The 13906-nt window shown below is 38.8% G+C and overlaps 1 protein-coding gene and 1 long non-coding RNA gene across 6 annotated transcripts in view; one reads left to right on the top strand and one right to left on the bottom strand.

Annotated features, from left to right (window-relative positions):
* si:cabz01090165.1 (leucine-rich repeat and fibronectin type III domain-containing protein 1-like protein) overlaps positions 1-13906 on the bottom strand; it is a 386077-nt gene that overhangs the window by 22182 nt on the left and 349989 nt on the right. The gene's annotated exons all lie outside the window — the stretch shown is intronic.
* LOC109194638 (uncharacterized) lies at positions 5682-9670 on the top strand. The gene is made up of 3 exons (XR_002056450.2): positions 5682-5743; positions 8114-8273; positions 8438-9670. It is a non-coding gene; the product is annotated as an uncharacterized LOC109194638 (long non-coding RNA).

A 13906-nucleotide genomic window follows, 5' to 3' on the forward strand; every position in this document is an offset into this window, starting at 1 on the left:
GAAGGCCGTCAGGCAGTGGCAGTCCATTGTTAGTACAACAACACCGTGAATTAAAAATATATGAGCACACTGTTTATTAATTTTGAGACATTTTAAGTGCTGATGCTACTCTGCTATATTTGGTGGACTGTTGTAATTTATTATTATCTTATTGTTCCAAAAGTTTCCTGAAAAAAACAAAGAAAGAGATCACATTCCTCCTATATTAGCTTCTCTTCGGTGGCTCTTTGTTAAATCCAGAATTTAATTTAAAATCCTTCTCCTTGCACACAAAGTCTTGAATAATAAGGCCCCATCATATCGTAAAGACCTCATAGTACCATATTATCCCAATCGAGCACTTCACTCTGAGATTGCTGGCTTACTTGTGTTTCTGGAGTTTCTAAAAGTAGGTTATGAGGCAGAGATTTCAGCTATCTGAGCCCCCTCCCTCTCCAGCTCTGAGTTTGGATTCAGGACACACACACCTCTTTAGTTTTCAAATGAGATTTGAAATTACCATTTCCTGATAAAGCTTATAGTTAGCACTGGATCAGGTGATCCTAATGTAGGTCAGCAATGCTGCTGTAGGCTCAGGCTGCTGGAGGATCCTCTGATGCACTGAGCATTTCGACTCCTCTCACCTCTTTTCACTCATATATCACTGCTGTATGTCATTAAATTCCGTCTTCTCTCTTCCATAGTCTGTGCTTTTTCCTTCCTCCCCATGCTCTCCTTTGCTTTGTCCCTCACGAACACACTGGTTGTTCCATATACTCTTGACAATACCCCCTGCTGAGGTGCGTCAGCTCTATATGTTTCCTGTAACATATTCTGTCATGCGGGTGTCCTTACAGCTTCTTACAGCTTCTGGTTGGAAAGCTCAACACTGAAATAAGCACAGTGATGACATCGCAGTTCTTTGCTGTCTAATCAACACTTGCTGGTTCTCATAAACACGTCATTGATACGGATCGCAGCTTTTCTGGGTGTAATGATTTCTGTTCCTGATTTGTTGAAGAGAATGAGAAGTAGAAGTCTAACACAATGTTCATGTTTTCCAATAATACAAAAACCTAAAACTGAAAATTGAAGTAGAATGAATATACACACAGAGGAAAGACAGACAGTGCACAAGAGGAGAGGGATGTTGCTTTTTCAATTGTCAACTTGAAAATCAAAGGGTACAAAGGAGAACGAGATTAAAGACATAGGAGAGGTGAGGAAGACGGTGGGGAAGAGAGGAAAGAAGACAATAGGAAACAAACAGAGAGGAAGACACTGAACAGAAGTCATGAGAGAGGAGACGAGAGAGAAGGAGAAGGGGCTGAGGGGGTGAAATTAAAGAAATGTCACAATGGAGGACGCAGAGACTCAACACAAAGAAAAAAATGTAGAAAAAAGATACTTTCATGTAGAAATATGAACAGAAGAAGGTCTAGAAATGATAAACAACTTTACATTCTCCAATTTAAGGGTTAAGTTCATTTACAACTTACTTAGAATTAGACAAGAAACAGCTGAAAAGCACACAGGAGCATAGTGACATTTATTCAAAGGTACTCCATTTTGAAGGTTAATTGAAAAGTTTACATTACATTCAGAGGGATATATTTGGTGTTGCTATCAAAAGAGGATCAATAATTTCCTGGATTAGTGATGTCTTTCCAACAAAATCTTTTCTAAAGAAAAGACTTTTTTACCAATACTGGACGACTGTTTTGTGAGTGAAGCAGCTGCTGAACTACAAATAGCAGAGCTAGTTGTGGAAATACTAATGCCAGCTGAAATGACTTGAACACTAAAGTTTTTTGGAGACAGGTTCTGTTCAAATACTCAGAGATTGGACTTTTATAAGGAGGTAACTCCTGAAAATGGCAGCCAATACAGAACTGCCTAAAACAACATTCATTTTAATGACCAGCAGGGGGCGATAGCAGTGGTTAAAAAAGTGAAAGTGAAACTGTAGGAAAATGATGGTGTCATTGCAGTCAAATAAGGAAATGCAGCAGTGTATGTTTTATATCTTACCATTACTAGCCTATGATTGTGGACCATAAATCATAGGCTTTGTACTCAAGGTACAAAAAATAGGGAGGAGACTATTTAAATCAAGTGTGCAAACTTGTTTTACTGGTCTAATTTTACTAATGTTTGCAACACACAGTTTACTGCTAACTGAGTTTAAATTTAACACAAAAAAAGCAGTGCATTGATTTGGTGGCAACTTCTGACACTGACTTTGGATCCTGTCCTGAAAACGATCAGATCCTGGATGGACATCAGGTTCAGGAATTCTTAATTGTGCTGTTTGTTTCTACACTGTAAAATCTAATTAGTTCCCAGAACTCAAAAAAATTATGGAAACTCGTTGCCTCAAAAAAATTGAGTAAAGCTTAGCTAAAAATGACTAAGTTAGGACAACTTATTTATTTTGAGTACTCTGTACAAGCTCATTTGTTCCCAGAACTCAAAAAAATTGGATCAAGTTTACGTAAGATGACCAAGTTAGGGCAACTTACTCATTTTGAGTACACTGTACAGCCTTGTTAGTTCCCAGAACTCAAAAAAATTATGGAAACTCGTTGCCTCAAAAAAACTAAGTAAAGCTTACTTAAGATGACTGTTAGGACAACTTATACATTGCAAGTCTGCAGTATTAACAATAACTTGATATTTCTGACTGTACAATACTAATTGTTTACCTACTGACAAACATGTTAAGTTCAACTAAATGAAAAAACAATTTGTGGTAACCTGAATATGATTAAAAATAATTAACAACACTTTTTGTAATGATGTTAAAGTGAGCCCAACTTTTATTTTCAAACACAACAAAGTATAACAGCCAACATACTGGACACTGTTCTGCTGAACAACAAACAATTATATTGCCATCACTGTTATAATCTTACAATGAAACAAAGTCTCAGATTTAATTATTAAGAAAATAAGTTTAGGCCTACCACAAGTTTGTTTTGTACTTACATTACTTATATAATCAAAATAAAATATTTATTGTTCTGTCACAAGTGCAGTCTCTAATTTAAACAACACATTTGTTTTTCATTCCAACACAGGAGCTGGAATGTTGTAATATTTTAAGGATGGCTTGTTTCCAGTCCAGGCATTACTGCCTGAATGACTGTCATGGATCGAGGTGATCCAAATGTAGGTGCAGAAGAAAGTCTTTAACTTCCCTTAAGTACAGTGGCAGTGGATGTGGGTTGGAGATGCAATGAGCTTGAACCTGCAGGCGACCATCTTCACTGACCACACCATCTGTGACGGAGGACTCATCTCTCCTGTTGTCCTGCAAGCAAACAATCATATTTTTTGGAACATGAACTTAATTGCTTTCTTAAAACATTTTTTTCTGCATTTGGTATAGAACAGACTCCAATTTAGACGATCTCAGGCCCCCTCCCCACCGGAGAGGTGACATTCAATGTCCCAAATTGTCAGTCTGGATAGCCCTGACCACCACCCAACACACAATAATGTCATGAAAGCATCATTTTAAAAAGGGCTATGCAAACATGGCCAATAACTTTCATTCTAATGATGTGCAAAATGATTTTGGGCACAAAACAGATTTTGCTGTTAGAAAACTTGCAGACTTCACTATATACAGTGTAGACCCTCTAAACTAAGTTTGGGGGATGTGATCTTTCAAGAAATGCAGACCAAACTGTTGTTGTTTGTTTACTTACACAGCATGTCTTGTAGAATTAACTGTGGTCACCAGCAACAGCATAGTGCAGTCATATCTCAAGTCTAATAACAGAAGACAGGAAAAGATCAGTAAAGAAACAACTTCCCCAAACCAAAGCACAAATAAAACAATAAGTAAAACAGGCTGATCTAAAGTATGATTAAAGTTCAGCCTGATTAATATAAATGTCACTGACAGTTGCTAATATATTGGAAAACCAAAATACTTACTGATGTCTTTCTGTCCAACAACAGGAGTGCTGGTCCCGAGCCTCAAAGACAGTAAGAAGCAAGCAGAGGGAGAAAAAACAGAACATTTTTCAGAAACTGATTTGATCCTTAATGGCTGTGCAATCATTGTAACATAGAGTTTGCTTATGTTGTTAAATAAAGGCTAGATTTGACATTAATAGATGCCACAGATGTTCTAAAGCTGCCACAAAGCATGAAAAAAAAATAGACGTCTCCGAAAACGTCGGAGCATTTTTGCAAATATGTGATGTCTTGATAAATCGAGCAGATACTTGAACTTTACACAGCTACATTCTCGCCTGAAAATATCTTAAAAGTTTATTTTGTGACCCAGAAAAAGTAATAAGTTTTTCAGCGGTGCTCCTCCGCCATTGCCGAGCTTACAAGTACGCACAGGCTCCGACAACCGTGGCCGACAAATGCGATCCTCCTTTTCCCCAGATTACCCTTTCTGGGTCACAAAATAACCTTTTAAGATATTTTCAGGCGACAATGTAGCTGTGTAATGCTCAAATATCTACTTAATTTATCAAAATATCACATATTTGCAAAAGTGCTTCCACGTTTTCGGAGAGCTCTGTTATCCACCCCCCACACCTACCCCACCCCTAACGGCTGCACCTCCCGAAGAATTTTGTCTGGGCTCTTATCTCACTTATTTATTTCAAACAATCAACAGAAAATTTCACCACATAGTTTTATGTAAGGTTTTTAAGGCTGTGGTGTTAATTTTTAAGTAACATGAGCCCAGCGGCAGCAGCAACGCTAGGCTAACACTAACTAGCTAGCAAGATTTTAAACCTGGTGCTAAACTAAGAGAAGCCACAAAATCAGTTTGAATAAGAGTAAACATTTACTCACCAAGTCAGTGTATCAGGTAAAGATCCACAGCAATGACAACAATAATATCTTGAGCTGACGCTTCTCCAGGTTTGCTCAACATATTCCATAAAAAAATGCACCGTGAACATGCAGACTGATCCGAGAGGGAGGAGGATGGTAGTCACGTGGCATTTTCAAAACACATCGTTCATCCTTCCGCACTGAGAAGCAAAACTTCCAGCTTACTTAGTTTTTCTAAGTTAAGACAACTCAAATAAATGGAGTTTATCAGCGTTTTTGCATAAAAAGTACTGGTAACTTATTTAAATTGGGTTCTAATAACAAATTGATAAAAATTGAGTTCAGCCTATTTAATATTTTTAATTAAACACAATATTACATTTTACAGTGTATTCCAATCAGTGCTTTATTGTTAACAAACCTGCTTTTTTTCTTGTTAAAGTTTTTTTTCTTTCTTTTTTAACAGTCATTCAACGTTTAATTTCAGCACCATGGACAGTGCACAGAGTTTTCACAGTGACCTCAGCTAACACGAATGTTTTTAGTGGTGAACTTACACAGATTCAACTGCATGCACTTTCACAACACACACACACACACACACACACACACACACACACACACTCGTTTTCATATCTTAGTGAGAACATCCAATTGACATAACGCTTTCCCCAGTGTAGGGACTAACACGTTATTAAGTAACGCGTTACAGTAACTACGTTATTATTGTGGTAACGAGCACGGTAACTAGTTATTATGCCAAAATCAGGAACGCGTTACTCGTTACTGGGATTTAGATAGGCTCGTTACTCGTTACTTCGTGTGGTGGATATCGCGGAGCTTCCACAGATTCAGTAACATTAGCAAGTGGTGGAAGCCAGCAGGTGGATGAGGGAAAGGGAGGCAAGAGGAGAGACCCGAGGCGGCCGCCGGTGTCAGGTGAACTGAACTTCAGGTAAGAAGTTATGACCTGCAGTCTATCTGGGTCAGATATAAACCAAGTTTAGGTGGAGTTTATTTTCGGTATGCTGACTTTTTCGTACTGCGTGCTAGCTAGCATGACAGAGTTTCTATACAGCTGGGTGGGTGCTACGTTACTGATGTTGAACTTTATTTTGTTCATGAGGTTAGTTAGTAGAGTTGCCAACTGTCCCCTAAAAAACAGAATCGTCTGGTATTCAGAGAAAATATTATGCGTTTCGTACTGAGGTGAAAAGGAACACAGTTTGTCCCGGACTTCAGCTACAATGAAAAAGACACAAAGCTGAAGCTGCACAGCTGCCTCTTCTTCTCTCATTCTCTCCCGTTTCTACTTCAATCACGAAACTGATCAATGATCAGCTGATCGGCTTTTCTCTCTTGTTTGTTTATCGCCCACTTTGCGCCAGAAAGAAGAAACCAGCGGAGGTCGCGTTAAACAACAGCAGCAAGTTTAAGCTTGATCAGCTGTTGTTAGAATTTATTTAATATTAATTTCTAGTATCAGCTGATGTTTGCTGGAGCCACAGCTGTAAAGCTGCTGGTCATGATATCGGTTTGGTTATCTGGTGAGAGGGAAACATGCAGATGAAACCAGGAGATGTCCTTACTGAATCATCAGAGCTGAACAGGTGATGGAGAAACAGGTTTACCTTTTAGGTGACATGAATGAGTTGAAGTTATGAACTGTTTCTGAGAGACAAATAACACCAGGATCCTTTTCTAAGTAGCTGACAGCTGGTAACTGTGCAGGGGCGGATCTAGCAAAGTGATGCCAGGGGGCCAGGTAGGGCATTAACAGGGAAAGGGGGGCACAAGGAAATACTTTTCTTTATTATTCTCATTTAAAATGTCTCGCTTTTAAAAAATAATTACCTGAATCTTACAACAAACAATTGATAGATTGATACATATATACCATCAGAACAGTGTACATCACTGTCACAACAGTGTTTGTTTTCATTCAAAGGCTTTATGATTTTTCCTATAATGGTGGGCCGGTCTCTAGTCAAATTCCCCGGGACGATTTTTTTTTGTCCCAGTCCAGCTCTGTATGCAGCTCATCTGCAGTCTGGTGTTACCTACATCTTCCTATTCAGAAGGCAGAATTTTCAAGTTCTGAGTACAATCAAAAGCACCACGACTGCAGTTTTTGTGTTGGATGTAAAAAGCGCACATGACGCTGTGACGTACGCTAGAATCATGGCGGTGGTCAACGACGGTCCAGGCGTGGGATTTCTCTCGTGGAAATGTGCACATTATTTTTTCCTTTCTATTGGTAGGTGGCACAGTGCACTTGTGGCAAATAAGCAAGCTAGAAGACTGGCAGTCTGGCTGGGTATCCAGTTACAGAAGCAACACATTAACAAGAGAATTCTGAGTAAAACCAAAGTTACTTTCCCTAGTAACTAGTTACTTTGAAAGTAACGAGTAACTTGAAGTAACCGAGTTACTTTTTATAGAAGTAACTAGTAATGTAACTAAGTTACTAATTTAAAGTAACTTACCCAACACTGGCTTTCTCTAGCCGCTTACCTTAACACTAACCATCAAAAACGAATGCCTAATCCTAACCATAACATAATTGTAACCCAGACACTAAAACCATATTTTGAGCCTTACAAACTTGTGGGAACGGGCATTTTGTCCCCATAAGTGACTGTTTGTCCCCACAAGTATAAGAGCCGATTTTCTGTCCTCACAAAGATGTCTAAACATGCACACACACACACACACACACACACACACACACACGCGCGCGCGCGCGCGACTCCTCCATGAAATCTGTGACTCCAGCATAGAAAAGCTGTGGTGGTACTGTTATCACCACTAGCTGCAGAGTATAGAAAATAAACCTTTGTCAATCAATAATTTCCGCTGTGTTTTATCCCTCGAAGGAATGCAACTTCTCTTAATACAGGAATGCTAAAGAATACAATCTTAAAATACTGTTGCACGGTTTAGAGTCCTGCATTGGAGCCTGTCAATTACTGAAGCCTGTTTCTATTATAATAACTCTGTCTGCCAGACTACCACCTTGGACCTACATTTAACGTACACGCATATGACTGTGACTTAGAGAAAACTAAAAGATGAATATCATCTTTTAGTCTATGACCCTGCTATAAATGTGGGGCTCTTGGCAAATTGGACATGTTATATTAAAATGAACTGTTTGCACCTGTGTTTAGAAAACAGCACAACTTTTGTAAATCACACACAAATCTAAACACACCGATCTGTGCTATTTGGAGATTGTGCTCACACACTAGTCTGTTGTGTTACTTGACAGTTTTTTCCATAGCATCCAAACCAGTGAGAAAAACCAGTCTGTTGTGATTCCCAGGGTCAAAAATGCTACACCTCTCACCGACACGCTCAGTGTGTCCTTTGGCATTAGCGCTGTGACACACCAGAGGCTATGGCTACTTTGACAGAGGTCTGTCATTCCCATCTTGTCACGTATGAAGACTTAGGACCTCTTGGCAACACTTTGGATGCACAGAGTAAGCTGTTTTGTGAATACTTTAAGACAAATCACAGTCAGTTCCTGAATGTAACCAAATAGTTTGGGCTTCTAAATCTAACCAAACAACAAGTTAAAAGGAAACAAAAAAGTGAAACAAAGCATTTCCCTTTTTTGAATTATGAATTTATTTGCTCGTCACAGGAGAACCATTATCTTTCAGCGCACACTGCATCCGTGGGAGACCTTGTGAGTATCTCTGCAACACCAGCAGCATCTGTCAGAATTGCAGAATCAGACGCGCTGGGATGAGAACAACTTTTAAAAACACTTTTAACAGCAGTGACAGCTGCAGCTTCGATGTCCACAGCGTAACATGAAGACAAAAAATGCTTTCCAAAAACCAGCTACAGACAAGAAATTGCAGCAGTGTTTCCATAGAGCTGGGAAACATGGTGATACAAAAGTCTGTAAAGAAAAAGCAGTAAAGAATTTCAAATGTTTGCCACCCTAAGGCGATGGCCTGTTCTGATATCAATGTGAGTACATTTGAGTACATTTAGTGATGAAGGAAAAAAAAATAAAGTATTCCTGCTGCAGAGACTGTGAGATGCTATTGGTGGAATGGTGACTGAGAGAAACATAAGAGCTGTAAATAGGCCACCTTCTGAAACACTCAGATTACTGCAAACACTAGACAAAAAGATTTGCACACACACACACACACACACACACACACACACACACACACACACGTAAGAATGCAGACAGACTTACGGACAAGGATGGAAGAATACAGAAAGAGGTGTGTTATAATTATAGACGGTGAAATGAACCAAAAACACTCGGTGCAGTGTTACAGCTTTTAAGATTTTCAATATTCTTTGTTCCATAAAACCTGACCCTCTCTTGATAAGCATCAGCAAATAATCCAGCAATATTCACCAATTTTCATCAAACAACCTCAGATAAGGCCACTTTGTAGAATTAATGGTGACAATTCTCAGTTGCAGACAACACTGTGGCTGCTGTCACATTCTTTGCATCACCTCATCAACTAGGGACAGGTTTGAGGCCCTATTTACCGCAGAGGGGACGTCATCATTGGTGCTTTGGCTCATCCACTATGGTCTGAGGTAATCACTGGAATATTGTGTTACCTAAAGGATACATTTATCTAATCTGTTTATTTAGACATTATTCTTATGTGTGATTAGAAATAAGATAAATGATTAATCCCTGACTCACTGCTATCAACTACAGCTAATTAATCCCTGTAAGATTAGTATTTTACAGGGATTAATATGAACTGGATGTCTATGACTGCACATAATGATGATTATATGTATTAACCAACTGTACAAAAACAACAAATGTTATAAAGTTGTCCAAAATAAACCAGCTTCCTGTCCTCTATAGGAATCATGAGCTGTAGAATTCCTCACTATGAAAACAATATCCAGCTTTATCGTTTTAGAGAGCAGAGCTAAAGTGAAAGTAAAACTTTGAAAGGTTCATGCAGCTTTGAAGTTTTGGACTTGCACAGCCAGCTGTAGCAGTAATAATTATGATTATGGCCACGCCAACAGAATGAAAGAGCCAAAGCTTGTGTTTTCATTTGTGCCAGTAGCTGTGCTCAGTCCTCTGTCGCCCCCGCAAGTGTGTGTGCTCTCCTGTAGATGCCTTTGCCTGTGTGTTCCTGCGGGTCTGCCTGTGTGGCGTATATATTATTCAGGTGTCAGGTGGCGCTGGGCAGTTCCTATTTATCAACACTGGAGCAGAGGTGACGAGACAAGGAGTGGAATTATAAAGCCTGTCCCGACCCTGTGGGCATTGTGAGTGTACTTTTGTGTCCGAGTGTGCCTGCGTGTGTGTTTCAGAGAGAAGATACAAAGGAAATGATACACTATGTGGCCATTTGTGTGTGTGTTCAACAGAGGCAGCTGGTCTATTATAGAGGTCTGGTCTATAAGTGCTGCGGCATTCGGGGTCAGACTCATGGTTAAATGAGCGCCTGAGGCGCTCTCTCAGAAAGAATAAATGTACAGCTACTATTAGCGCCTGTGGCCGGGTTATTGTGAGGTGAAGTCAAGGTTTGACCCGGAGCTTCAATAGAGCCAGAAATGAAATTTAGACAGCAATGGTGTCAAGGTTGGCAGTTCCATTCCCAATGTGGCTCAGAGGATTGAGGAGGCCATGTCTGCAGCTGAAAAACATTGAATAAATGAGAAAGAAATAAGGCTGTCTTAATAACCTCCATCCATGAGATAATGCACATGTCATTTTGGGAAAACTTTCATTTTCGTAACTTGTATTTCATGTTAATGAATGAATAATGCATAGTTTATTTATCTGAACTTCTCTACTATAAGCAGGTGCCAATAACTCTTCAGTCTCAACACGTCAGCTAATTTAAAAAAAAACCTACCAAACAAACAACTTTCTGTTTGGTAGAATTTGTTAAGCAATATTTCATGAATTCCCACAGGACAGATATGACCAATGACCAGCAGACTCTTTGCAGAACTGGAAACCTTCTCTTGATGAACATTATCGAACATTTTGCAACTCAAGAACTTCCTTATAGACAGTGAGCAGAGCATCTCTCCGGACACTCTGACCTGTGCTACTACAGCGATGTTCAATAACCAGCTACTGACAGCATTCATAGTATCACTGTTTGTCAGCAAGAAGATAAAAGAAAACACAACCCAAAGACCAATTCAGTGAGGCTGATGTCCATGGTTTGCTCCCATAAGCACACCAACAATACCGTACGAGTACCGTCGATTATACTGAGTCTACACAATAAAAAATGCGTACTCTGAAACTATCATTTTAATCTGCATGCCTTTAACTTTTTCCTCATCTTTCCTGTATTTCTGGTTTTGTTCTGTCCCTTGTTCGTATTCTTTTTCCACCCAACATGTGGAGGAAACTGTCAGCCCATCATGGAGACTGGTTCTGCTTAAAAGGTGTCTTCCTTCCCTCACAGGAGACTGTGTGATGGTTGTAGTTTTCCCACTCGTGTTTGCAACTCCTTACAACACAAAGCACCTTGACTGTCGTTAACTGTTGATGTGAACTGGCTCGGTATGAATAAAAAGCTTTAATTTAAAAGACCGTATTAACTTTCCTTTTGTCATATACATAGAATTTTTCTCTCTTTGAGTTTCAGCCTCACTACAGCCAATAAAACAGCCGGTTTTACATTTCTTTACCTTCTCTGTGCTATTCATCTTTGAAACGCTCCCTGCACTGATTTTATGAGTCATCAAGGTTACTCAGATTCTGTATAATTTCTCTGGTTCTCGAGGAGCTTCGTATAGCTTGACAAAATATCCATGATGATGTCATGGTGATGTCATGTTGGGGTTTAATGACCAAATATAAATGTATTAAAGTGGGTGAGGACATTTGAAAGATGAGAACATGATCTTCATCAGGCTCAGAGATTGATGTAATCAAGTTGCATTACAGGAAATGGAGCCAGAGTTTTTGGAGTCTGACTCATACACAGTAAATCTGAAATATTTCTACTTGCTTCTAAAGCTCTCATTATTTTTTAATCTCCTTTTATAAGACTCTTAAACATCCTCTGGTGTTATGAGTAAAATACTGATTTAGTGTGCGGAGAGGTGTGCACCGCTGTAAATTAATGGCACATAAACAGCATCGTTTGTGCTCTCTGGGCTGTTTGTGGATATTTAAAGATAAATATGTGCTGTGACTCACAGCAGGTCATATTATTTGTCAGATTATTTCATTTAAATGCTCACCACAGCTGTAATTTTAAGACTGAACAGTACTCAGCTGGGAGCATAATAAAATCACTGTCTCTAAAGTTGTTATGAAGAGGGAAAGTCTCCAAAGAGGATGAAGTTGTACTTTGTACTGAACTATAAATGAGTGTTGAGGGTTTCAATTGACTCACTTTCTGAGACACCCTCAAGTGGACACAAAAGGAACTGCAGCTTTTCACAACAAACACTTTCCTTTAATGAAGCAGCATCGTTGATGCTTTTGTAATAGTTTGTGTTTACTTCTGTGTTATTAGTGTGGACATCATGAGCTTGTTTTCTCATTTAAATGCTGTTCTGGTGATTCTCGGAAACAATCATGAGTTCGAGTGAACAACACCATATTTTGAAAGCCCACAGCTCCAGTCCTGTGACAACATGCACACAGCATGCCATTGTGACTTGATCATTCAGACATAAAGCTGCAAGAAAGGCTTAATTTTAAGAAATATAAATTCAGTTTATAGTGGTTTCTTTTTTTAAACAATGAAAACAAACAATAAGGATACACACAAGAACTTTGTGTCCTTGTATAAATAAAACTTCCCACTGCATTTAGATGTCTGCTGAGGTATTAAGAACTCAAATAAAATATATTGCTGCATTTGGAGCTTACAGCCACTCAAGGTTATTCTTTATACTCGAGCTTTACATTTTATTTTACCCTTCCCTCAGGCAGAGAACAAGTTAGGATCCCACAAAATGAAACCGAGAAAAGATCCCAGATAATAGCAGATTAAATATGTTCTTGTGGATACATGTATCATTTAGGGTTTTGAATAATGTAATGGTAATAATGATATGAATAATGTTGAATACACGATTTAGAGAAGCGCACCAGAAGTGCTGCCTCTGTTTCTGTTCGTGGTAGCTTTGTGAATAATGCAGTGGCCGCAAACCAAATGAAATGGAGCTCCTCTGGATTTTTTATGAGATGTGACACTAAATCCAGCCCATCTCGAGGGTTACATTTCATATCAACCACTCTGTGTTCACTTTCTATATGTATGAAATAGCTAAAAGCCTCTGCTCACTTTATGCTCCAACATTAAATGGTGAGAATCTGAACCTTTTTTTTTACTTTTGCAGAAAGGCTGCAGGTTTGTTTCCTGAATCGAGGTCAAGACTTTGCATCTATCTATCTATCTATCTATCTATCTATCTATCTATCTATCTATCTATCTATCTATCTATCTATCTATCTATCTATCTATCTATCTATCTACCTATCTATCTGTGCACAACAATAGGCATGATGAATGATCTATTTCCTAAGATGTTTAACAATATACACTCATATACATAATACTGGAAAAAGTAATCTAAAAATATACCACATTCAAACAATTTTGGCAAACATGCCCAAAGTTAGTTTGGAAACATTTGGAAACAATTTCTTTTGTTGTTCTACATATTTATGCAGTATCCTTAATTTAATTTACATCTGTAAATTAACCACAGATAAACTGGCTTTAACTAAAGACTGGTAGATTAGACAAGGTTCATACTGTATGTGTTCTTTTGGAAGAAAGTGATGTATAATGAGCATGTCCTTGCAAAAGGATGAAAGTATAAATGCTTTTTAAGGTCCTTTAATCAATACACTGAAAATCTAATTTACCAAGTAGGCCTGGGTTCATAGATACGATGCACCGAAACAGGCGGGCATCTGAAGATAAATGTGCGGTGGCCTAAAAGCAGAGGCTGCGCAAAATAATATGACTCTGTTTTGTTGAAATTCCTCAGAGTCTGGAATCCAGACAACATCTCGTGAAATGTCCGGCACTTTATCGCCACATAAACCGCAGAAGCATGAGGGGAACATGCCAAAAAAGGCTTCCTGGGCACAGGTGTAAAAATACAAAAGCCTACA

Source organism: Oreochromis niloticus, linkage group LG14, assembly GCF_001858045.2.
Source record: "Oreochromis niloticus isolate F11D_XX linkage group LG14, O_niloticus_UMD_NMBU, whole genome shotgun sequence".
In the NCBI taxonomy this organism is placed as follows: Eukaryota; Metazoa; Chordata; class Actinopteri; order Cichliformes; family Cichlidae; genus Oreochromis; species Oreochromis niloticus.